This window comes from Myotis myotis, unplaced genomic scaffold (assembly GCF_014108235.1).
Source record: "Myotis myotis isolate mMyoMyo1 unplaced genomic scaffold, mMyoMyo1.p scaffold_m19_p_8, whole genome shotgun sequence".
In the NCBI taxonomy this organism is placed as follows: Eukaryota; Metazoa; Chordata; class Mammalia; order Chiroptera; family Vespertilionidae; genus Myotis; species Myotis myotis.
In genome coordinates, this window is record NW_023416390.1 from 93,384,300 (window position 1) to 93,391,739 (window position 7,440).

The 7,440-nt window shown below is 40.9% G+C and overlaps 1 long non-coding RNA gene across 1 annotated transcript; it reads right to left on the reverse strand.

The window, feature by feature from the left end:
* Positions 1-250: 250 nt before the first annotated feature.
* On the reverse strand, positions 251-2,395 carry LOC118662254. The gene is made up of 4 exons (XR_004969650.1): positions 2,225-2,395; positions 2,025-2,129; positions 826-900; positions 251-302 (listed from the first exon to the last, which is right to left on the reverse strand). It is a non-coding gene; the product is annotated as an uncharacterized LOC118662254 (long non-coding RNA).
* Positions 2,396-7,440: the final 5,045 nt, after the last annotated feature.

A 7,440-nucleotide genomic window follows, 5' to 3' on the forward strand; every position in this document is an offset into this window, starting at 1 on the left:
CCAGTGCACGAATTTCGTGCACCGGGCTACTAGTCGCTATATAAAAGGCTAACATGCTAAATATCTGGCCGTCTGGGTAATGAAGTCACGTAGCAACGCCGGCTTCCTCTCCCTAGTGACTAGCCTCCTTGCAGCTTCTTCAGCCCAGGAACACAACTTGTTTTATAGCCAGGTGCAAACATTTCACACTGTAACCAAATGTCTGTGAAGCTTTTTCCCGTGCCTCATCTCATTTGATCCTCACAGAAGTCCTGGAGTAGGTAGATAGGAGACTTGGTGGAATCCTATTTTCTTTTCATTCACTGGAAAACAGAGATTTAGAAAGCTTAGAAACTTGACCTGACTGAAAAGAAGTAAGAAATGCTGGACCTTGAAAATGACTTCAGGTTTTCTCACTGCACAGAATATAGTCAGACACTGCTGCAGTTAAATATTTCACCCTTTGTTCTCCCTGCGTGATCTACAATAATAATCTGCTTTGTGTTGATATTTACTGCTGTGCTGCTGACAATTACCTGAAAGAGAAGTTGGGGTGCTTCACTGGGCTGGAAAAAGTTTAGCTAAATTAGAAAGCAGGTCTAATTAAGCAAGTTCATTCTATATCTATAAAAGGCTAAGTTGACTCGCGCATGCACAATACATATAAAACTCTCGCTGACACCAATCGCACATGTGTGTTTCCATCTGTCATTGTCGATTGTGAATTTGGTTGACACTTCTATTAAAGAGAAAAGGTGAATAGCGATATTAAAATATTTCTTCTAATTAATTTCCTTTCAATGTGCACAAATCCGTGCACCGGGCCACTAGTTAATATTGGCTCACCTGGAATATGCATGTCCAAGCTGGTCATCTGGCTCTGAGTCCTCACAGTTGCATTAGGCAGCTTTGGGGGAGAAACTGAGACACGTAGGAGGGTTCAGCAATTTGGGAGGTGACAGCCCCTTGGAATTTAACCCACAAGCATCACATTTCAACTCACCACATCCTATCCCTAGAAGTTTGTTCGAACTCTGCAAATCTCAAAATAAAGCTCAAATTAAAATGGGAATTTGCCTCCAAGGCTGAATAGCCCCAATATGATCAACCTCATTAGTACTCCTGCAAGTTTTATGTACACTTGTATGGAATCTTTACTTGCAAGTATATACAGAAATGGGAAGATTTAACTTAAAAATACCTCACTTTAAGATGGCTGCAATGATACTTCTAAATCAATGTTCCTGTGTGCAGAATTGGAAAAGGCTGGCTCTAAAATTAAACTGAATAAATGGGAGATCTCCTTGAAGGAACAATAGAAATCTCCAAAGGAGGCGTAGACTTTCTTCTCTCCAGGATGTTAACCTCTGAACTAAAGGCTTCCAAAGCTGCTCCGTGCTGATGCCACTGCGCCCCTTCTTCACCCCCACACCCTCACCTTCTGAGCCACCTTGTCAGCACTTACCCGCCCTCTCTTCTCACCCTACACCTACTCCACACCACTCCCCACTCACCCAGGGGGAATTAAAGATGAGAGTCAGGCCAGGAGAAACTGGAAACACACACACACACACACACACACACACACACACACACACACACACACACACCAGAATTCGGCAGCTCCTTGTAGGAAGCCAATGTCAGGCAGAGGCAGCCAGCAATTATTTACTCTCCTTGGACTAGAACAAAATTAAGGAATTTAAAATTTCCTTGATCCTCTCCAAGACTCTGCTGAGCTCTGAAAGAACTTTCCTTTATCTGTTAGAACATATAATCTTGGATAGATGGCCTATTCCAAGTAATACCCTTATTAGTTTCTGAAATCAAAGCAGTAGAATGGCTAAGTTTTCTGGGAAAGTCCTATAAAAATTTTGTAAACAAAGAGAAACAGTCCAGGAAAAATGCAGGAATCAGCCTATTGGCTTTCCCAAGCATCCCTGAGGCGCCCCCCAGAAAATAACTGGCTGGCCATGCATACTAGTAAACTATCAATTCTGGCCAAAAGAAAGAACTAGAGGAAGCTACTAATATTATGAACTTACAGCTCCAGCAACGAAGCATTCAGGTCAGTCCTTCCCGCAGCCTCTCCAACAAGGGGGAGGAGAGTGAGTGTGCCTCTGCTGTAGGAAGCCAGGCCCCCTGAAGGACTGTAGGAACGCAAAAGGGATTCAGAAAAGAAAAGAAACAGAAGCGAGCCTGGGGCTGCTGTGACGATCACAGAGGTGGTACCCCTTCTTCTTACCAATTCTTCAGAGAAACTGGCATCACACGGGCGACCACCGCTATCGGGCTCGTACCTGTTCTCAACTAGAACCAAAATGGTAGGAATAACTCATCAAACAACGTCTGTTTTTAAATCAAAACCTATTCCCACCCTAGCTGGTTTGGCTAATGGATAGAGCATCAGCCTGCAGACTGAAGGGTCCCGGGTTCGATTCCGGTCAAGGGCACAAGCCTGGGTTGTGGGCTTGATCCCCAGTGTGGGGCGTGCAGGAGGCAGCTGATCAATGATTCTCATCACTGATGTTTCTATCTCTCTCTCCCTCTCCCTTGCTCTCTAAAATCAATAAAAACATATATTTAAAAACAAACAAACACCTATTCCCTACCAATGAGGGACTGTTATAAGGTAACACGTTTTTCACTAGTCAACTCTGTCCCAATTCACTTGATAGGGTGAGACTTTCTTACAACCTGTGATGCCCATATACCCTTTTTTCAGAAAGGCAAAACTTGGAACTAAAGGAATCAGACACTGAGCCAATTGAGAAAATATTGGCTGTAAAAGAACTTCATGGGAGTAAACTGGTCTTGGGATGATGTTTGCTGCGATGTTCCTGTGGAACTCTGGCTCTTTTAGTGCAGATATCGCCAATACGAAGTTGGCCACTCCTATAAAAATAACTGACAATCCTTGGCCTCTACCTAATATTCATCGATATCCTCTAAGATCAGATGCACTACCTGGAATTAAGCCCATTGTACAAAATTAGCCATAATTCCATGTATGAACGCCTGTAATTTTCCTATCCTTCCAATAAAAAACTCAATGGGAATGATGGAGATTTATACAGGATCTCAGCAATAAATAAAAGTTATTCCCAGATGTCCTGTGGTTCCAATTCTACACACTCTACTCTCAGCCATGCCTGCGGACTGCCAATATTTTCACTGTAAGACTAGATAGAGGCTCAGTGCACGAAATTCATGCACAGGTAGGGTCCCTGGTGGCTGCCAGCCGCTGGCCATGGCCTCCCTTCCCCTGGCTGCCTGCCGCCGCTGCCCCCTGGTGGTCAACGCACATCTAACTCCCGGTTGGTCGAACTCCTGCCTGTGGGGACAATTTGCATATTAGTCTTTTATTAGATAGGACTAGAAGCCCAACGCATGAAATTCGTGCAGGGTGGGGGTCCCTCAGCCCAGCCTGCACCCTCTTGCAATCTGGGACCCCTCACTCCTAACCGCCCGCCTGCTCGCTCCTTACCACTTGGCTTGCCGCTCCTTATCGCTGCTGCAGAGGCGGAAGAGGCTCCCGCCACCGTGGCTGCGCTCACCAGCTGTGAGCCCAGCTTCTGGCTGAGTGGTGCTCCTGCTGTGGGAGCACACTGACCACCAGGAGGCGGCTCCTGCATTGAGCGTCTTCCCCCTGGTGGTCAGTGTGCATCATAGCAACTGGTCGTTGTGGTCGTTCCGCCATACGGTCACTGGGCTTTTATTATATAGATATATGTAGTGCCTTTTTCTACACTCCTACAGAAAAAGACAGGCAATATGTCTTTGCTTTCACCTGGGAAGATCTTCAGTTTATTTGGACAGAAATGCCACAGGAATATAAGAAAAATTCCACATATTTTTCTCAGATACTCAAGGCTGATTTAAATAATGTTGAATTTCCCAGAAATTCCTCTCTAATTCAATATGTGGATGACTTGCTTTTATGCTTTGTAATAATATTAGGCTCTCAAAAGGGCTCACTTTACCTATTACATTAGCTAGCCATAAGAGACATAAAGTCTCAAAGGACAAGCTTCAATTCTGTTTGTGCCAAGTAAAATGCCTGGGCCATCTTGTATCTAAACATGGACTTCTAAATTTCCCTGAAAGACTCAGAGAAAGACCATCCTTTCCTCTTCAAAGAACCCAGAAACAGCTTAGGAAATGTCTAAAGCTAACTGGTTACTGTTGCAACTGGGTTACAATTTTTTTATTAATAGCTCAACCTCTACATCCCTTTTTAAAATCATATCAACCCGATTTAGCCCAATGGACCTCCAAAGGAAGATGAGTGTTAGAAGCTCAAAGAGAGAATCATCTAAAGCTCCCACTTTGGGGCACCTGATTACAAACTTTCTTCCTTTTCACACATGAAAATAAGGGAAACGCTCAGGCATTCTCACAGAAACCCGAAGACCATCATGTTGAAGAGATTTTACTTCCTCCATCATATGCTTTTTGACTCCTTTGTCAAAAATTAGTTGACAATTGCCCTAACTGGTTTGGCTCAGTGGATAGAGTGTCGACCTGCACACTAAAGGGTCCCAGGTTCGATGCCAGTCAAGGGCATGTACCTTGGTTGCGGGCACATCCTGATTGATGTTTCTAACTCTCTATTCCTCTCCCTTCCTCTCTGTGAAAAATCAATAAAATATATTTTTTAAAAGAAAAAAATTAATTGACAATATATGTGTGGGTTTATTCCTGGACTCTCAGTCCTGTTCCATTGACCTGTGTGTCTGTTTGATTTTGTTTTGTTTTTGCTAACCCTGTACCACTCCGATTACTACAGCTTTGTAGTATAATTTGAAATCAGGGCGTTCAGGGAGTGTGATTACTCTTTTGTTCTTTTTTTTTTTCTTTTAATCTTTTAGGATTGCTTTGGCTATTTGGGTCTTTTGAAGATTTATCTTTTTGTTGTTGTTCTACTTTTGTGAAAAGGCCATTAGGATTTTAATAGGATTGCTTTGAAATCTGTAGATTGGTTTAGGTAATATGGATATTAGTAACAGTGTTAACTCTTCCAATCCATCAACATGGGATATCTTTCCAACTTATTTCAACAATGTCTTATAGTTTTCAGTGTACATATCCTTCATCTCCTTTGTTAACTTTATTCCTAGGAATTGTATTCTTTTTGTTGCAATTGTAAATGGGATTTTATTTCATTTCTCTTTCTGATATTTTGTTAGTAGACAGAAACATAACATATTTTTGTATATTGATTTTGTGTCCTGCAACTTTACTGTATTTGTTTATCTATTCTTGATTTTTAATTTCATTCCATGGTAGTTAAAGAAGTTACTTTGTTTGATATCAAATCATCTTAGATGTATTGAGGTTTGTTCTAATGGCCATTCTCCGTCCTGGAGGACGTTTCATCTGCCCATGAGAAGAATGTGTATTCCGCTCTTGTTTCTCCTTCCTTTTTTTATGTTTATTATTGTTATATGTATTACAACCATATCTATTATAAGCCCAAAAATCCATTGTAATAATCATTATTTTACATAATCATATCTTTTAAGGAATCTGTGAGAAAAAGGAGAGCAATTAAATATTCATAAAGTATGTTATATTAACCTTTTAATTTAGCATTTTTCTATTTCTTCTTGTGAATTTGAGTTACCATCTGATATTACCTTACTCAAAAACAACTTGTTCCCACCTAACTCCTTTGTGCTGTTATTATCAAATAATATTTTGAAAAAAATGTCGACACATTATGTTTCTATAACTGAAAAGTCTAAATACAATTATACCTACATCTTAGGTTAATCTTTTAAACTTAGTTAAGAGTAAGTAGGAGAAGAAATGTGCATTTATATTGTCTTTTATAAACTTCTACCTTTATCAACGTGGTTTTTCATGTGGATTTGAATTACTGTCTGATATCATTTGCTTTCAATCTGAAGAATTTCTCTTAATATTTCTTGATGTATAAGTCAGGCTTGCTAGCAATAAATTCTCTCAGCTTCCCTTTATTTTGAAATGTTTATTTTTTGAAAGGTAGTTTTGCTGGATGTAGCATTCTTGGTTGACAGTTTCTTACTGTAATCACTTTGAATATGTCACCGCTGCTTCCTGGTCTCCATGGTTTCATATGAGGTTTTAGCAGTAAACTTCAATGAACTTTCATTATACTATGAGGTAAAATGGTTTCCTTTTGCCACTTTTAAGATTTTGTCTTTGTCTTTGGCTTTCAATGTTGTGACTATGATATGTCTGGGTGTGGATCTCTGTATTTATCCTACTTTAGGTTCATTCTTTTTAGATATATAGATTGTTTTTCATTATAAGATATTTTTAGCCATTCCTTCCAATGATTTTGATGTTTTCTGAGGGAACGTGTGTTGGTGCATATGTTGGTGCACTTGATGTCTCACATTTTTCTGAGGCTCTGATTATTACTCTTTTTTTCCTTTCTGTGTGATTTTTAGATTGCATCATTTCTATTGGTGTGTCTTAAAGGTCACTGATTCTTTCTTCTGTTGACTCAAATCTACTGTTGAAAGTCCCAGGGAATTTTACATTTAAGTTATTGTACTTTTCATCACCAGTATTTTTATTTTGTTCTTTATTTTATAATTTCTATCTCCTTTATATTTCCTATTTGAAGAGACATTGTCATCAAATCTTTCCTTAATTCTTTACGTATGGCTTGCTTTAGTTCTCCTACAATATTTATAATGGCTGCTGTGAAGTATTTGTCTACTAACTCCAACATCTGGGCCCCTTCAAAGCAATTTGTGTTGGCTGCTTTTTACCTGTGCATGGGTCACACTTCTGTCTCTTTGTCTCAAATTGTTTTTGTTGAAATCTGGACATTTCAGATAGTATACTGTAGCAACTCAGGATACTAATTTCCTCCATCCCCCAGGGTTAATGTTATTTGCTTGGTCATGTATTTGTTTAGTGGCTTGTGCTCTAACTCTGTCAAGTCTATTTCCTCTGCAGTGTGCAGCCTCTGATGTCCCTACTCAGATTTCGCCTTCCTTGAATCGTTTGTCTGGCTAACTAGAGATCACCCCCGAGTCAGCACAAGCCACTTAGTAGTCAAAAATTGTGCTTAAACCTCCTTGGTCAGTTTGGTTTTTTAACCTTTCCCTTGGGTGTGTTTGTGACTTGGATGCTGCTATTACAGTTTGAGGAGTTGTTTGTTTGTTTTTGCCTATGTTCAGCCAGAGACCAGTGGCTTAGATTTTCCACTCCTGGTCACCTGAGGGGTCCAGCCGTGGGCACGCACCGGTCTCCGCGGTCTCCGGACCCCAGCAGCGTGTGTCTTCATGGGGAAGCCCAGCTTTCCAGTGTTGCCTGCCTCGGGGAAACTTCTTGTCCCACTAGTGTTTGGTCAACGGTTGTGATTAAGTCCTTTGCCAGGGGAGTTCCTGCCCTGTCTACGGGGTCCTCGTGCAGCTGGGAGGGTTCCCAAGTCTGTCCCACATCCCCCTGTGATTGCTCCTG